General features: G+C 41.5%; 1 protein-coding gene across 4 annotated transcripts in view; it reads left to right on the top strand.

Moving 5' to 3' along the window:
• LOC141048114 (integrator complex subunit 6-like) overlaps nucleotides 1-18,565 on the top strand; it is a 72,888-nt gene that overhangs the window by 6,470 nt on the left and 47,853 nt on the right. The window lies entirely within an intron of this gene.

Here is an 18,565-nt window from a genome sequence, read left to right on the forward strand (position 1 = left end):
TATTCAGGTCCTTTTAAGTGAAATCCAGTCCATGTAACAAAGACCAAAAGTTATGATTTTACAGTCATATGTTAAAGTTTGGTCACCCCTATAAATGTTAACCTTTTTTCTTTATAACAATTTTGGTTTTTGCAACAGCTATTTCAGTTTCATATATCTAATAACTGATGGACGCAGTTATATTTCTGGATTCAAATGAGGTTTATTGTACTAACAGAAAATGTGCAATCTGCATTTAAACAAAATTTGACCGTTGCAAAAGTATGGGCACCTCAACATAAAAGTGACATTAATATTTCGAAGATCCTCCTTTTGCAAAAATAACAGCCTCTAGTCGCTTCCTGTAGCTATTAATGAGTTCCTGGATGAAGGTATTTGTGACCATTCCTGTTTACAAAACAATTCCCGTTCCGTTAAGATGGATGGTCGCCGAGCATGGACAGCCCGCATCAAATCATCCCACAGATGTTCAATGATATTCAGGTCTGGGGACTGGGATGGCCATTCCAGAACATTGTAATTGTTCCTCTGCATGAATGCCTGAGTAGATTTGGAGCAGTGTTTTGGATCATTGTCTTGCTGAAATATCCATCCCCTGCGTAGCTTCAACTTCGTCACTGATTCTTGCACATTATTGTCAAGAATCTGCTGATACCGAGTTGAATCCATGCGACCCTCAACTTTAACAAGATTCCCGGTGCCGGCATTGGCCACACAGCCCCAAAGCATGATGGAACCTCCACCAAATTTTACTGTGGGTAGCAAGTGTTTTTCTTGGAATGCTGTGTTTTTTAGCCTCCATGCATAACGCCTTTTTGTATGACCAAACAACTCAATCTTTGTTTCATCAGTCCACAGGACCTTCTTCCAAAATGTAACGGGCTTGTCCAAATGTGCTTTTGCATACCTCAGGCGACTGTTTGTGGCATGCTTGCAGAAACCGCTTCTTTCGCATCACTCTCCCATACAGCTTCTCCTTGTGCAAAGTGCGCTGTATTGTTGACCGATGCACAGTGACACCATCTGCAGCAAGATGATGCTGCAGGTCTTTGGAGGTGGTCTGTGGATTGTCCTTGACTGTTTTCACCATTCTTCTTCTCTGCCTTTCTGATATTTTTCTTGGCCTGCCACTTCTGGGCTTAACAAGAACTGTACCTGTGTTCTTCCATTTCCTTACTATGTTCCTCACATTGGAAACTGACAGGTTAAATCTCTGAGACAACTTTTTGTATCCTTCCCCTGAAAAGCTATGTTGAATAATCTTTGTTTTCAGATCATTTGAGAGTTGTTTTCAGGAGCCCATGATCCCACTCTTCATAGAAGAATCAAATAGGAGAACTACTTGCAAGTGGCCACCTTAAATACCGTTTCTCATGATTTGATACACCTGGCTATGAAGTTCAAAGCTCAATGAGGTTGCAAAACTAATTTAGTGCTTCAGGAAGTCAGAAAAAAGTAGTTAGGAGTGTTCAAATCAAAAAAATAAGGGTGCCCATACTTTTGCACCAGTCAAATTTTGTTTAAATGCAGATTGCACATTTTCTGTTAGTACAATAAACCTCATTTGAATCCAGAAATATAACTGAGTCCATTAGTTATTAGATATATGAAACTGAAATAGCTGTTGCAAAAACCAAAATTGTTATAAAGAAAAAAAGGTTAACATTAATAGGGGTGCCCAAACTTTTACATATGACTGTATTTGCCTTATTGAGGATAAGAAGAAAAAACGCACAGCATTTTTCTTCTAAGAACAGCGCCACTTTTGCCCACAGGTTAGGTTTGGCATTGCAGCTCAACCCCATTCACTTTATTAGTGCCGCATACAAGACAGCACTCTGGACCGTGGCGGAGCTATTGTAAGAAGAATGAGGCTATTTTTCTTAAGGGCACCCTCAGACTCTGCGGCAGTTGAAGGGAACCACATGAAAAACTCTATCAGTCTAAAGCCCCCGTTACACACTGTGATATCGCTAGCAATATCGCTGTAAAGTAACCGATTTTGTGACGTTGCAGCAATATTGCTAGCGATATCGCTGCATGTGATACTTACCTCCGACCGGCTCCCCTGCTGGTTATCGCTGATCGCGTAAGAAGCTGCTGGACCATTCCTCGTCGGTCGCTTCCTGTGGAGAGACGAGCGACGCGTGGAGCCGGGCGGGAGGACGCAGGATCGCCTGGTGTGACAGGTAAGTAGCGATCCCCGTCCCCAGCGATGTTGCTGGTGAGATCTGCCTGTGTGGCAGCTCACTAGCGACCACTTAGCGATGCACCAGCGATCCTGACCGCGTCATATCGCTGGTTGGGATCGCTGGTGCATCACTAGGTGTAACGGTACCCTTAGGCTTTTGAGTGAGGAGAGGCGTCCAGGGACTGGCCTTGGAGTAGTCATCCGACCTGTCATGCTTTTCAAAATGTGTTCTCTAAAAAGCCACAGCTTTCAGAGTAAAAGCGGACTACAATCAGCTGGAAAAAATGTTCCTCCCTAGATTGCTCCACATGTTGCCTCTTAATGGAGGTGTGCCGTCCTTCCCGTCCAGGAAGGTTTGGCATCGCGACGCTTCATCTCCCGATCCCGTCTGTTTTCCATGTAGTCATGGCACATGATAGGTCTGTGGACAATCTCTGTAAATGCCGTTATGTATTCCTACTTGGTGACACTAATTGCATGTGATTTTTCAGGAGCTGTGTACCATTTACCTAGCTGTATAGACTTTCAGAACATTTGGCATTTTTCAGGAAGGTTATTAATGATTGCTCCTGTCTGGATAATTAATTTCTAGCTAGCAAAACAAATTGCTGTTTACCTTGTATTCAGTGTGGAGATATTGGATGCTGGTTTAATTGTATCACTTGGGTCATGTCATATTTGTATAGATAATAATTTTTTGGCGTTACCAGTAAGTTCCCCCAATCAGTATTTTTAATGCTGTAGATTTTTCTGAAGCATTTCTGAATTAGTCCTCTTAATGGTTTTCGTCTCCTTTTTCCCTTTGTTTTGGATACATTCTTTTATTTAGATGGAGTCTGCATTTTATCGTATGGGTTTTTTTTTTTTTCTCTTCTTCCCTGCTCACATGTCACAAAGCTTGAAGGATTTCCTACCACCAGCAAAGAGAATCAGATTTCTGAAGTCTCATGCACACATTGCTTATTTTTACCTTGCAGACTTTTGACATGGTGCAGATTTTAAGTTTGTGTGTGCATCTCCCCCCAAAAAAGTCGAGTGGGCATAACATTTCTTTACTTCCAGTTCCGTTTGCTGAAATTGTAGTAGAGCATTTAAATTGTGCAGTGAAAATATGCAGCATCAAAGAATACAGCAAATATTTATTGTGCAAACTTGGCCTTAAAGGGGTTTTCCAGACTTCTCACAAGTCTGCAGTCACTATATGGCGGCGCACGCTGTGCAGATCTCTGGTGGCTGCGTTGGCGAGACAGAGTGGGCATGTGACCGTACATATTCAACATGTATACTCCTGGCCACACTACGACTAGACATGCATGGCTTTGCTCAATTCACTTGTAATGGGCGAGGCCACACACATCTAGTCGCAATGTGGCTGGAAGCATGCATATTGCTTTTATTTTTGAGGGACCTTTTTGACAAAGGATTGTGATAATTGGGCAACCTTTTTATTTTCTATTTTATCGTCTGCTGAAAGTGTATGACCAGAAGGATGAGTAAGCCTTTTATTAGCATTTAAACTGTTTGTCCTACAGTCCCCAGCACAGGCACATGGACGAGCCACTGGGTTATTGATGGATGGATAATGTGGTGGAAACCCTCTCTTTAAACTTTGTGTAACTTCCTTTTATAAAACCCTGCAATCCCATAATTTCAGGTGATTGACTGATCATTTTGTGTTCTTTTTGAAAGCCTGATAAAATCACTGACTGTGCCCCATAGTAATAAATTGGATCAGGAAGACTTTGCTTCCGTTTTTTTTATTCTGGATTCATATTTACATGAAGGTCTCTGGTACTGACATAAAAACTAATGCAAACCAGCTTTAGTTTAGATGAGTTGATATGATGGCTTTGCATAAATGGAAATGACCTGCACTGATGGGGAAGAATTCAGGACGTAACCTGCAAAGTGCAGGTTAATGGTAATGTGTCCTACATGTGCACACCGAAGCTCCCGGCCCAGGATTACCACATCAGGACTAGTTATATCTTAAGTCATAGAAGGGGGTCCCCTGCCCAAGACTGCCAAAGGGGATAGCCGTGTAGGGAGCAGCTCCCACTATAGTGGATCAGTGTGGCCTAACGTTTTACGGCTGTCTGCTTAAGTTGTGCGTCCACTCACAAACAGATCACATAGATGTGAATGTCTTATCAGACAACCCTTTATTAAATATTGTATTCCTCGGTGTATAATAATGTACCCACCTCCTGCTCCGGTGCTGTTCCAGCAATGTCTTTCTGTGCACAGACTCTTGTGACAATTTGTCCTGTGTGCACTGCGGTCAATGTCACGTGAACCCCTGGAGACCAGCACTGATATCGCTGGAATGGCAGTGGTGCAAGAGGGGAGTAGCTACCCACTGAGCCATCGTGCTGGAGGAAATTTAATAAAATGGATGATTAGACTCGGGTTGGGCTTGGCCATGAGTGTCTCCACCGAGTGGACGCTTGAGACTTCTATTGCACACAGGGTCTGTCCTGTTATATGAGGCATGCCACGCTGCGATAGCACAATGGATACATCTTTTACTAAAGGTTGTTTCAGGTCATACACCGGCGGGAGTGGTTTATAGAGGTAAAGCCTGCTGACTGGTTCCCTTAAAGGCGCAGAAGATTAGATACCAGCCTGCACTGCTGGGAGGTTCCATGCCGATAAGAGAATCACAACCTGGTATAGTTACTGCAAATGTTTTTCATGCTAGTAAATACACAGGGGATTTTCTACCAGAGTTTGTAGAAATAAAAAGTGAAAATATTAATCTGCCACTCGTGCTCTTCGTTTTATGTGATCTATGAACAGAACATTGGATGTCGGCCATAATGCTGGGAGTTCCTGCCATCACTTGGGGCTGTCGTGGAGTACAGTAAGACAGGAAGGTGCGGATTGTGAAATCATATTGTGCATTTTGGGAGGAAAAAAATCGTAACCATTTTGCAGAATGTGTGACCAGATGCACTGAATGATTTATGTGTAATCTTGGGCAAAAAACTGCAACTTTCCTGGAGATTTGTGAGGAACAGGTTCTGATAGGGAATACGGTAATTGTTTGACTTGTAGAGTTGGAAATGTTTGTAGATTTTATTTACGGATTTGTGCAGGAATAAGAATCGTGATTAGTATGCAAAAAAAAGCTACTTTCTGAGAGCTAATGTTACATTTTCTTCACTACTCTAGTGTAAATAAAAAAAAAAGTTTAGATTTGTGAAAAGTTTTGTAAAATTACACAGTATAAACTATAAAAGTTTGGTGTCCTTGTAATTTCACTGACCTGTAGAATCCTGTTTGGAGTAATTTTAACCCTCAAAATCATGGCAGAATGCCACCAATTTAGTCCATTCCATATTAATACCTCTACTTTTACCTACAAACCACGAATAACAGCTATCAAAAGCGTGTCTAACATCTTTTCACCATGCCACTAACAATCTTATCACACAACGTGCGAGGCCTTAATTCTCCGCATAAACGCACTAAGGCCTTCCGCTACTACAGATCTCAACAAGCAGACCTGGTATGTCTCCAAGAGACACACTTCTCAACTAGCTCTTACCCTAAGTTTATGTCCACCTCTTACCCGCTTTTTTATTTAGCGAACGCCCCCAAGCAAAACCAAAGGCGTCACTATCTGCTTCAAAAAATCGGTTCCCTTCGTTTTTAAATCCTCGGTCGTAGACAAAGAAGGCCGTTATTTAATGGTGACTGGCTCAATTTCAGATGGATTGGTGACTATTGTTTCCTACTATGCTCCTAACACTCATCAAGCTGCCTTTTTTTTTTCCCAATTATTGGAACTAGTTTCCGAACATACCCAAGGGACCATGCTATTATGTGGGGACTCCAACTGTATACATAAAGCCAGCCTTGACAAGTCCACAAGCCCTCAATCCCCTACTCCCTTGCCATTATATTCTTCTGTGGACTCAGCTGCCCTTAACAAGCTCCTCTCCCAACATCATTGGGTGGACTTATGGAGAGACTTGCATCCCTCAGATAAAGACTATACTTATTTCTCCTCATGCCACTTAGTGTACGCTAGAATTGACCATACAGCATCTTTGTTCATCCACCCTTTATTCCAAATGTGTCAAATATTTCTATTCAATCTACTCCATGGTCATATCACTCTCCAATTCAACTCACATGCTCTACTCTGCACCCACAGCCCCGATCATTCAACTGGACTCTGAACGATTCATTGCTCTCTTACCCTGATATCGCTCAAAAACTGACCACCTTGATGATTACTTCTCCTTGAATCAACAATCGGCTTCCTTGCCAATTTCCCTATGGGAAGCTCATAAGGCAGTGCTAAGAGGCTTCTGTATTCAAGAGGCCTCGCGCAAGAAAAAAGACACGTGCAAGGGTAGCTGAATTAGAGAGCAAGGTATCAGTTTTAGAGTCCCGGATGAAGAACTCACCCTCACCTGCTACGTACCAAGACCTTTCCCACACTCGTACAGAATTAGACCTCTGTCTTTCTGAGAACGCGGACCGGGCCATACGCTGGTCACAACAACGCTTCTACGCCCTTAATAAGAATAATTTCAACTTAGCTTGTCGCTTAAAATGCCTACCCCGCCCCCCCCCCCCCCATACGTTTACGTACACCTTCGGGCATTACATCAAACCCACAACAGATTACTCATATATAACGTCTCTACCACTATAAACTCAGAAATGTTAGATGCTTTAGATTCTATCCCCCACCCAGCCCTTAGCTCTAACATGATCGAACTCCTAAATCAAGCCATTACTCCTAGTGAAATAGAACTAACTATTCAGCACCTGAAAATTAATAAAAAAAAAAAAACAGGTCCCGACGGATTTACGGCCCTCTATTATAAAAAATACACATCGGTACTAATTCCCCACCTCACTAACTACTTTAACTCTTTAAGGGACGGTAACAATCCAGGAGGAGCCTCTTTAATGGCCGTTATATCCATGATACCAAAACCCAACTCAGACCACTTACTCTGGTCTAATTATAGACCAATATCCCTTATTAACGTAGACCTTAAAATACTAGCTAAAATTCTATCTCAGCGGTTGAACTCAGGTTTGGGAACTCTAATACATAGAGATCAAGTAGGCTTTGTCCCTTGTAGACAAGCCTCAGACAACATACGGAGGGTCTCCCACCTGCTGCACCTCTGCAAACAGTGCAAAATATCAAGCATGTTACTGTCACTGGATATTAAAAAAAGCCTTTGACTCCATTTCCTGGCCTTATCTGTTTGCGGTCTTGTGGAAGTTCCCTGACCACTTTCTTTCTTGGATTCACGCTCTTTACAGCTCCCCATCCGCTTACGTACGCTACAATGGCTTTTCCTCTGCACTTTTCCCCATTAGTAGAGGCACTCGGCAAGGATGCCCTCTTTCGCCCTTATTATTCCTTTTGGCATTCGAACCATTAGCTAGTCATCTTCGCCTCAACTCTAATATACAGGGTGTAAAAATAGCGTCTGTTTCTCACAAGCTTTTTGTTCGCAGATGACATGCTACTTCTATCAACCCCTCAGACATCTTTGCCGGCCCTACTTCAAACCCTTAGTAATTTTGAATCTATCTCCAGTCTACAAGTTAATCCTTCAAAATCTTATGCCATGAATCCCTCCCTTCACCTATTGTTTCACAGCTCCAACATGACTTTCCGTTTCAATGGGCCACTAACCATCTGGATTACCTAGGGGTGAAACTGACTGCCAGTTTAGACTCCCTTTATGCAGCCAATTATCCTCACATGCTCCGCAAACTCCGTCTACTTCAGTCATGGGAGAAGCTACATCTCTCCTGGCTCGGCCAGGTACGAGCACTAAAGATGACCATTCTCCCCAAATTACTTTACTTATTTCGTGTCTTGCCAGTCCCTTCACACTACTTCAAAATAGCCCAACGATTAGTGGATGCTTTTGTTTGGAGAGGTGGCCTCCCCAGGGTTAATAGAGCTACCCTCTACCGTCACCATTTGAAAGGAGGCTTGGGAGCTCCCAATCTTTCTAAATATTACCATGCAGCCCAATTGGGTCAACTGACCCTATATCATGCCTACTCCAAACCCCCACTGTGGCTATCTCTAGAGGCCCCTGAATTTCACTCACGTACCCTTGACACACTACTATGGATTCGCCCAGCCCAGCGAAAGCAAATCTCGAATCCTATTATAACGCACTCTCTTAGGATTTGGGACTCGTTGAAATATTCCTCGCAGCTAATCTCACCATTTTTACCCCTCGCCCCGCCCCCCCCTTTGGGGCAAGCTCCAGTTTCCCCCAGGCATGGAATCCCTTAGGAACTTTCGTTTATGGGTCACTGCAGGGATAACCAGAGTTCACCATCTTTTTAACGTTGATGGGATTATTCCATTCTTGGTAATGAGTGAAAAATATAATTTAGATTTATCTGCGGTTAAAACATGCCTTTCTTGGTATATGATCAATGAAAAATTATCTGCCATACTTACAGATAAAGTCGGTAAGTTTGAGAAAATATGGCTTCCCTGGGCGGAGTACGCCAATCACACCCCCTTTGCCACACCTATATTTCATCTAACCAACCCAGATCCCCCTGATTCTGATTGAATCATTAACGATAATTGGACACAACCTACCCCCCTCCCCTCCCTTGCCGCCTACCCTGTTGTTAGGTTCTGTCTGTCAACTGTTTACATGCTCTTATGCATATTGCAAATACAGCTCTGTATTGAGATTTGCTATCACCTTATTTGTAAAATGCAAACTTTCAATAAAAATTTATTGTAAAAAAATTCATGGCAGAATCACTTGTTTACAATTTCACGATGATACAATAAAATGGGTAGTTTAGAATGTCATCCTGCAAGAGAACAAACTCATATGTCGAGAGCTATAGAAAAGTGAAAGTTATGTCTCCTTGGGAAGAAGAGAAGGAAAAAAATTTAAATCGTCCAGTCCCAAAGTGGGTTAAACGAACACCAATCAACTCCTTTGCAGCTGATGCTCGGTTGTTTATGGCGATGGGTCTGCCAGTGTAAGCGACACTTTAGGCCTCATTCAGCTGGTTCTTTTTCTTCCCGTGCTTGTGGTATGGGAGTGATTCTCATCAGTGTATCCTTTTTTGCGATCAGTGCCTCATCAGTATTTCCTGTGAACAACCCCACAGACTATAACGGGTGCGTGTCCTATCCTTGAAAAGCACGAATCTCTGGATGAGGCCTCCAGCATTCAAGATGGGGTTTAGATTTCTGCAGACAGTGGGGTGTTAGATTTGAGTGCTGTGCAAAGACAATACTGTGGTCTTGGAGCTGAAGTCCTCCATGTTCTCTCATCAGGCTTCATTGTCTGGGTTATTAGTTGCTGAGGTTTTCTCCCCCTGCCTCTGATGGGCCATCTCCATCCGAATGGCTGTTTTTGGCTCGTACGGGGACTGTTCTTTTGACTGTCTGGTTTCTCAAGGATAGCTTGCTTACAGAGAGGAACGGCTGCCAGATTTGGTATTCATTCTTCACAGCGCTTAGACGAGGCGGTGAGTCTGCAAACTGCTGACATCACACGCTGCCCCCCTCGTAGTGTGCCAGTGACACTCTTGTGTGTGCCTGTAGTGTAGAAAAGGACTGGGTAGGTTCTTCTGGGACAGAACAATTTGTCTGTGCATTTTTTTCTTTTTGTCTTGGCAGTAGCTTCCCTTTTCCTAGAATTTGAGTGCAAGTAATAGGTGCTTAACAATAGACAGGACGACTTATTACTTGTGTTTGTTCCTGGCCAGCCGCTGCACTTCATGCCTGCAAGGAAAGCAGCTTCCTGGCCAGAAAATAGAATTATCCCGCAGTCATTGGCAGGGATTTTGTGTGGGCTCAATATGTTCATCCTAAGCTTCTCGGTTCAAGGGGATGAAAAGCTAAAATTACCATAAAGTCTGTGCTTTGGTTTGCTATTCCTCTTTTACTTCTACTAGGGAACTTTATAGATTGACAACTGGGTGTTACCATTCAGATTGTCATAAAAGGTGTGTTCCCACACGGGATAAGGGTGATGCTCTGTTGTCTGTTCATACATTTCTAGGTGAAGGAACGGTGCGAAGATCACATGATCCAGAACGATTTCATTTGGAATACAATAATTTCTAGAAGCGAGCTGGATACCATTGCTATATACCATTCTGTAATGGAAAGCCGAATGAGGTCTCTGTTGGTATTAGCGGCTCTTGTGAGGTACCACATACAGCCTTGCCACTGAAGGTGGCCTGATTAACTCCCTAGCGGCATGGATCCTTTTGGCCTTTGACATTATATATTTTTTTTTCTTTTCATATTTCACTTTTATTGTTCTGTTCCAGGAGCCATATCCTCACCTCCCTCCCCCCAGATATCTTGCTATATTAGTGGAAACATTTTGGTGTAAATATAAGTAATTTGTATTTCCATATCACCAATTTATTCCGCTACACTTTACATTTCAGCGTATATCGTAACTGATTAACAAACTGGTATTAACTCTTTATAGGGAGGAAGGTAAACAAAAGAGCAATTCCACCGCTGTTTGAGTTTTGGTATGCTATTAACTTCTACAGAAATCGCTCTAGATACCAAACTTGTATTCATGTATTTTGTACAATGACTAGACGACATAAAAAAACTATAATTTGTTGCTCTATTCTGAGAGCCCTAAGTTTTACAATCTCCATCAGCAGAGCTGTAGCCGAGGGCTTAGTTCGTTAAGCAGAAAGTGTCGTTATCGTTGGTGACATTTTGTTACAGGTAGTAAAATGTTGAAAAGTTACTTTTTGGGACACAATCAAAAAACAATTCCTTTTTTTTTTTTTTTTTTTTTTTTTTTTTTTCTTTTTAAACCCCATTCACTATTCTGTATAATAGTGGTCTTTCTGCTGGTTAATATGATTACGACCATACTTTGAAAAAACAACTTTCTTGTTTTGTCTGAGCTTTATGAGGACTTGTTTGTTTGCAGGACAAGCTGGTTTTATTGGTACAATGTTTTTTGTTTTTATACATACAGTGGTGAAAAGTAAGTATTGTATCCACTAATTTCATACAATAAAATGCAAAATAATTAAGTAAAAATCAAACCATGTAATTGGTTTTTTTTTTTTTTCTTCATTCTGTCTCTCAATTGATGTGTACCTACGATACAAATTACAGAACTCTCCGTTCTTTGTCAGTGGGAAAATTTGCAAATTCAGCAGTGTTTCAAACACTTTCCCCACTGTGTGACTTTTTTTTGATCACTTTTTTCTTTGTGTACAAAAGTATGTATGTATACATACATACAGCAGGTGAAATAAATATTGAACAAGTCACCCATTTCTAAGTACCAGTAAGGCTATGTGCACACGCTGCGGTTCCGCTGCGGTTTTTGGCCCTGCGGAACCGCAGCAGTTCCGCAGACATGGTACAGTACCATGTCACCCTATGGGGTTTCAAAACTGCTGTGCTCACGCTGCGGTTTTTTCCGCACGGTTTTGCTGAGGCTTTTTTTCCCGCAGCATGTCAATTGTTTCTTTAACATAGTATAGGTGTGAAACCGCAGGGCAAAACCGCAGGTCACTTTACCTGCGGTTCCGCGGGAAAAAACCCGCAGGTGAATCTGCAGCGTGTGCGCATAGCCTAAATATATTTCCAAAGATGCTATTGACATGAAATTCTCACCAGATGTCTGCAGCAACCCATCCAATCCACACAGGCAAAGAAATTATCCATGATGTCCATAAATTTTAAGTTGTGTAATGAGAAATTACACAGGGAAAGAGAGGTATGGAAAGTCATGACACCAGCTATCATCTATCAGTAGTTAGAAAGCAATCTTGCCACTTAGTCAAAAATATCAGCTGGTTCAACTGATGGCCTATAAAAGTGTCTCATTGCCAAGGTGCTAGTAAAGCCAGTGAGCTGTCTAAAGACACTCACAACCTTATTGTTGTAAAACATACTAATGGCATTGGTTGCAGAAGAATTTCTAAGCTACTTGAAGGGTCCAGTGAGCACTGTTGGAGCCATAATCCGGAAGTGGAAAGAACATCTTATCACCATAAACCTGTCACAATGAAGTTCTCCCTGCAAGATTTCAGACAGGCGTGAAAAGAATTCAGTTGTTCAAGAGCCAAGGACCCCACCTGTGGAGAGCTACAGAAAGACCTGGAATCAGCAGGTACTATACCTTTCTTAGAATAAGTCATGTGCTCAACCTTTATGGCCTGTATGCACACTTACCACGCAAGACTCCATTGCTGAGTAAAAAGCAATTTCATGTGTTCAAAGTTTGCTTAACATTTAGACAAGCCTACAAAATACTTGGAGAATGTAGTCAGGTCAGATGAGACCAAAATGGTACTTTTTGGATGCCATAATACACACCATGTTTGAAGGTCAAAAGGCACTGCTATCACCCCAAAAACACCATACCAGCAGTGAAGTTTGGAGGTGGGAACAACATGGTGTGTTGCAGTTTTTCAGCATACGACTCTGGAAAACTTCTTTTAATTGAAGGAAAGATGAATGTACAAATGTACCGAGACATTTGTGATAAAATTCTGCTGCCATCTACCAGGATGATGAAGATGAAGCAAGGGTGGGCATTTCAGCAAGACAATGGTCCCAAACACAGATCAGAAAACTTTCAATTGGTTTCATCAGAGAGAGAAAATAAAGCTGCTAAAGCTCAGAGCTCATAGAATGAGCTCACAGGACCTTAAGGATGCGAGGAGTGTTTGTGTGGAAGAATGTGCTAAAATCACACCTGAGAAACTAGTCGCATGCATTGCTCTATACAGGAGGCAACTTGAAGCTGTTGTCACCAACAAAGGCTTTTCTACGACGTATTCTATTTCAGTGTGTTCAATACTTTTTTCCTGTGTCATTTCTCATTGTTACACACAACTTAATTTATGGACATTTATGTTTTGATTTCTTTGCCTGTGTGGATTGGATGGGTTGTTACTGACATCTGGTGAGAATTTCATGTCAATGGCACGTTTAGAAATATATTTATTTAGAAAACTGGTGACGTGCCACATTCACTCTGCCCAATAAATTGGTTTTATAAAGAGACTTGCTACCAAATGCAATGCCAGATGTTTTTTGCATGATTTGTTTTTGCAAACAAACCATTTTTTTTTTTTTTATTAATAAAACCGGGATTTGGGGTAGGCATGTATGTAAATAGATATGTTTGCATTAACACTTTTTTTTTTTTTCTGTACACACACTAGTGGTTTTTTTTTTTAACCCCTTCACGACCCATGGCGCCTACGTAGGCGTCATGAAAAGTCGTGCCCAAACGACCTATGACGCCTACGTAGGCGTCATGTTATAAATAGCCCCCCTGCGGGTCGGGTGACCGGGGTCACTGAAAGGTCACCCATCCCGCACACAGAGGACACTACTGTTAATCCCAGGGGGCGTGGCTTAGCCCCCATGTGCCTACGATTGCTCTGATTGGCTGTTTCACTTTTAACAGCCAATCAGCGATTTGTAATATTTCACCAATGAAATTTGGTGAAATATTACAATCCAACCATGGCCGATGCTGCAATAGCATCGGACATGGCTGGACACCAACACCCGATACCCCCCCACCCCACCCCGGACTCTCACAGTGATCAAAATGAAAAAAAAAAAAAAAGTAAATACACCCCTCTTTTATGACCCCCATAGCCAGGTGCAAATAATAAAATAAAAAAATATATTTTTTTTCCATTTATGGTTCGAACTAGGGTTAGGGTTGGAATTAGGATTAGGGCTGGGATTAGGGTTAGGCTTGTAGTTAGGGTTAGAGTTGGGATTAGTGTTAGGGGTGTGTTGGCGTTAGGGTTGTGGTTAGGATTGGGTTAGGGGTGTGTTGGGGTTAGAGTTGGAGTTAGAATTGAGGGGTTTCCACTGTCTAGGCACATCACGGGGTCTCCGATCGCGACATGGCGCCACGATTTATTCCAGCCAATTTTGCGTTCAAAATTTCAAACAGCGCTCTCTCCATTTCGAGCCCCGACGTGTGCCCAAACAGTGGTTTACCCCCACATATGGGGTATCTGCGTACTCAGGAAAAATTGCACAACAACTTTATGGGTCTAATTTCTCCTATTACCCTTGGGAAAATAAAAAATTGGGGGCCAAAAAAATGATTTTTGTGAAAAAAAAAAAAAAAAAATGATTTTTTTTTATTTTCACGGCTCTGAGTTATAAACTTCGGTGAAGCACTTGGGGGTTCAAAGTGCTCACCACACATCTAGATAAGTTCCTTGGGTGGTCTAGTTTCAAAAATGGGGTCACTTGTGGGGGGTTTCCACTGTTTAGGCACATCAAAGGCTCTGCAAACGTAACATGACGCCCGCAGACCATTCCATCAAGTTGGTATTTCAAAACTTCACTACTTCCCTTCCAAGCCCAGACGTGTGCCCAAACAGTGGTCCGTCCCCACATATTGGGTACCAGCATACTCAGGACAAACTGGACAACAACTTTTGGTGTCCAATTTCTCCTGTTACTATTGTGAAAATAAAAAATAGCGGGCTAAAAAAATCATTTTTTGAGGGGGAAAAAAAAAAAATTTTTATTTTCACAGCTCTGCGTTATACACTTCTGTAAAGCACCTGGGGGTTCAAAGTGCTCACTATGCATCTAGATAACTTCCATAGGGGGTCTAGTTTCCAAAATGGGGTGATTTGTGGGGGAGCTCCAAAGTGTAGGCAGACATGGTGTCCGCTAACGATTGGAGCTAATTTTCCATTCAAAAAGTCAAATGGCGCTCCTTCCCTTCTGAGCCCTGCTGTGCGCCCAAACAGTGGTTCCCCCCACATATGGGGTGCCAGCGTACTCAGGACAAACTGAACAGCAAATTTAGGGGTCCAATTTATCCTGTTACCCTTGTGAAAATAAAAAATAGCGGGCTAAAAAATCCTTTGAGGAAAAAAGATGATTTTTTATTTTCATGGCTCTGCGTTTATAAACTTCTGTGAAGCACTTTGGGGTTGAAAGTGCTCACTACACATCTAGATAAGCTCCTTGGGGGGTCTAGTTTCCAAAATGGGGTCAATTGTGGGGGGTTTCTACTGTTTAGGCACATCAAGGGCTCTGCAAATGCAACATGATGCCTGCAGAACATCCCATCAGTCTGCATTCCAAAATCGCGCTCCTTCCCTTCTGAGCTCTCCCATGCGCCCAAACAGTGGTTTCCCCTGACATATGGGGTATCCTTGTACTCAGGACAAATTACACAACAACTTTTGTGGTCCAATTTCTCCTGTTAGCCTTGTGAAAATAAAATATAGCGGGCTAAAAAATCATTTTTGAGGAAAAAAAATTATTTTTTTATTTTCACTGCTCTGCGTCATAAACTTCTGTGAAGCACTTGGGGGTTCAATGTGCTCACCACACATCTAGATAAGTTCCTTGGGTGGTCTAGTTTCCAAAATGGGGTCACTTGTGGGGGAGCTCCAATGTTTAGGTACACAGGGGCTCTCCAAACACGACAGGGTGTCCACTAACGATTGGAGCAAATTTTCCATTCAAAAAAGTCAAATGGTGCTCCTTCCCTTCTGAGCCCTGCCATGTGCCCAAACAGTGGTTTATGACCACATATGAGGTATCGATGCACTCAGGAGAAATTGCCCAACAAATTTTAGGATCCATTTTATCCCATTGCCCATGTGAAAATGAAAAAAACTGAGGTTAAAAGAAACTTTTTGTGAAAAAAGGGGTTAATCTTCTTGAATGTGGTTTTGAGTAGCTTGAGGGGTGCAGTTTTTAGAACGATGTCACTTTTGGGTATTTTCTGCCATATAGACCTCAAAGTGACTTCAAATGTGATGTGGTCCCTAAAATGGTTTTGTAAATTTTGTTGTAAAAATGAGAAATCGCTGGTCAACTTTTAACCCTTATAACTTCCCAACAAAAAATTAAAATTTGTTTCCAAAATTGTGCTGATGTAAAGTAGACATGTGGGAAATGTTATTTAGTAACTATTTTGTGTCACATACCTCTCGTTTAACGGAATAAAAATTCAAAATGTGAAAATAGCGAAATTTTCAAAATTTTTACCAAATTTCCATTTTTTTCACAAATAAATGCAAACATTATCGACCTAAGTTTACCACTAACACGAAGCCAAATATGTCACGAAAAAACAGTCTCAGAATTGCTAGGATCCGTTGAAGCGTTCCTGTGTTATTACCCCATAAAGGGACACTGGTCAATATTGCCAAAAATGGCCAGGTCATTAAGGTCAAAATAGGCTGAGTCATGAAGGGGTTAATAATACTAGTACCACAGACCTTTGGTGTTGAAAACATTGTACTACTTATGTAGTACAGAGTATTATATAAGCTGTCAGTGTGTGACTGGTTGTCTCTAAGACTAAGATATAGGACTGATGCAGAAACCATAAATGCCATAATGCTATAACAACAATCAGCCACCCCCAATTGCACAACAGAGTTCCTGGTGGGCTATAAGGGAGCATTTTCCTTCTGTCAAACTCTTCACATGCAGATATCACTTTTGATATCGCAAGTGGAATCTGAAATGTCATTGTTTGGATCACAGCTATTTCCGCTCCCATGCAGCAGAAGCTTCTCTGTGCAACAGCAGGCTTCTGCTGCGGACAGTGTGAACACAACTCCTGTGCCATCCCTGAGAAGACACTGTACGGCAGATTGTGGTAGTACAGTCACATACATGTGCAGGAAAGGGTTATATAAACTCTCACTTTTTTGGGAAAGTACTTTATGACCAATGCAGTATATACACGTCATGGCGATCGCCCTCGCACAGGAGCGGTGCCCGCACCACTTCCGTCAGTTTAACCTGCTAAAAGCTGCCATTAATATCGACTGCGGCATTTAGAAGACTGGCTTGCACATTTCTATGCTATATAAGCGATCAGAGCTGTCAAAGTGAAAGTACTATAGAAGGACTAAGTTGAAAAAAAATTGTAAAACAAAAAAGAATACAAAAAATATATATTGTATAGTATATTGTAAGAAATATATTGCACCCATAAATATTTTTAGGGGAAAAAAATAAAGTACATTTCGTATCGCCGCATCCAGAATAATTCCATCTATACAACTGTCCCACTAGTGCACACTGTAAAAAAAAAAATATAAATAAAAAGAGGCAAAAAAAAGATTCTCTATATTCATACTGCCGAATAAAAAGTGGAATAAAACCTGATCAAAAAGACGAATGTAATTAAAAATATCTCTGAAAACATCCTCTTGTACCACAAAACACAAGCTGCCATACTGCTCCATCAGAGGAAAAAAGAGTTATACCTCTCAGAATAAAGCGATGCAGAAATGATTTACTCTAAAATAGTTTGTGTTGAAGCGCCAAAACCTAAAAAAAATATAAATTGGATATCGCTGTTTTTGTTCATTGTGCCTCCCAAAAACGAATAGAAAGCGATCAAAAAATGTCATGTCTGAAAATGGTGTCAATAAAAATGTCAGCTTGTGCCGCAGAAAACAAGCCTTCACATGACTGCAGGAATATGGAAACATATTGGCTATCAAAGTATGGGGATTCAAAAATTTGTTTAGTGTATGACAGCAGCTAAGCATGAAAACCCAATACAAGTCTGGCATGGCTGTAATCGCACCGACCCGAAGAATAAAGTCGCCTAATCACTTATACTACATGAGCAACGGCGTAAAAAATAAAACCAATTTTTGACCTCCTACTTACTTTTTCATTCTGCTAACCAAAGATTGCAGTAAGGCTCGGCTCATAAAAATGCCGTTGGCCAGTTTTGTGCACTTCTGAAAAGGACACTTCTGAGGCTAGACGGAGTCCAGAGTAACTCTGCTGCCTCACTATAGTGAATGGATCCCTCAGGGGTTTCATCTGTCAAATCATTCCAAGATTTAAATGGAATTATAGAAGGATAGGGAAAATGAAGGGAGGTCAGCTCACCAGTCTCGGTTGCGATCCATAATCCTCCTGCGCACGGAGTCACCTTGATCAGGGGTGTTGACTGAAGCAAAATAAAGGATGGAATCTCCAGCGCTGGACTTCAGTTAAAAATACATCATTTATTGTAAATTCTTAAAATCGAACAGAAAAAGTGTGGATAAGGACATACAGGCAGATGGGGTCTCTGGTGGTCTCCAACCAACGCGTTTCGACCTAGAGGGTCTTACTCATGGTTCACACTAGACCAATACTGACGACTACAAATAGTACAAAAACTAGTAAATCACAGGTGTTGGACAAAAGAATTAATGAAAATAGGGAGTATCCCTACCAGTTAACTCTTGCAAACACTCAGCCTAATGTGGAGCTGAAACAAAAACTAGTCGGAAAAAAAAAAAAAAAAAAAAAAAAAAACAAAACCTAATAAAAAGATATCATAAGAATATAATAACAATCACAAAAATTATCAGAAT

This window comes from Dendrobates tinctorius, unplaced genomic scaffold (genome assembly GCF_039654945.1).
Source record: "Dendrobates tinctorius isolate UK_male_01 unplaced genomic scaffold, ASM3965494v1 ptg000133l, whole genome shotgun sequence".
NCBI classification, from domain to species: Eukaryota; Metazoa; Chordata; class Amphibia; order Anura; family Dendrobatidae; genus Dendrobates; species Dendrobates tinctorius.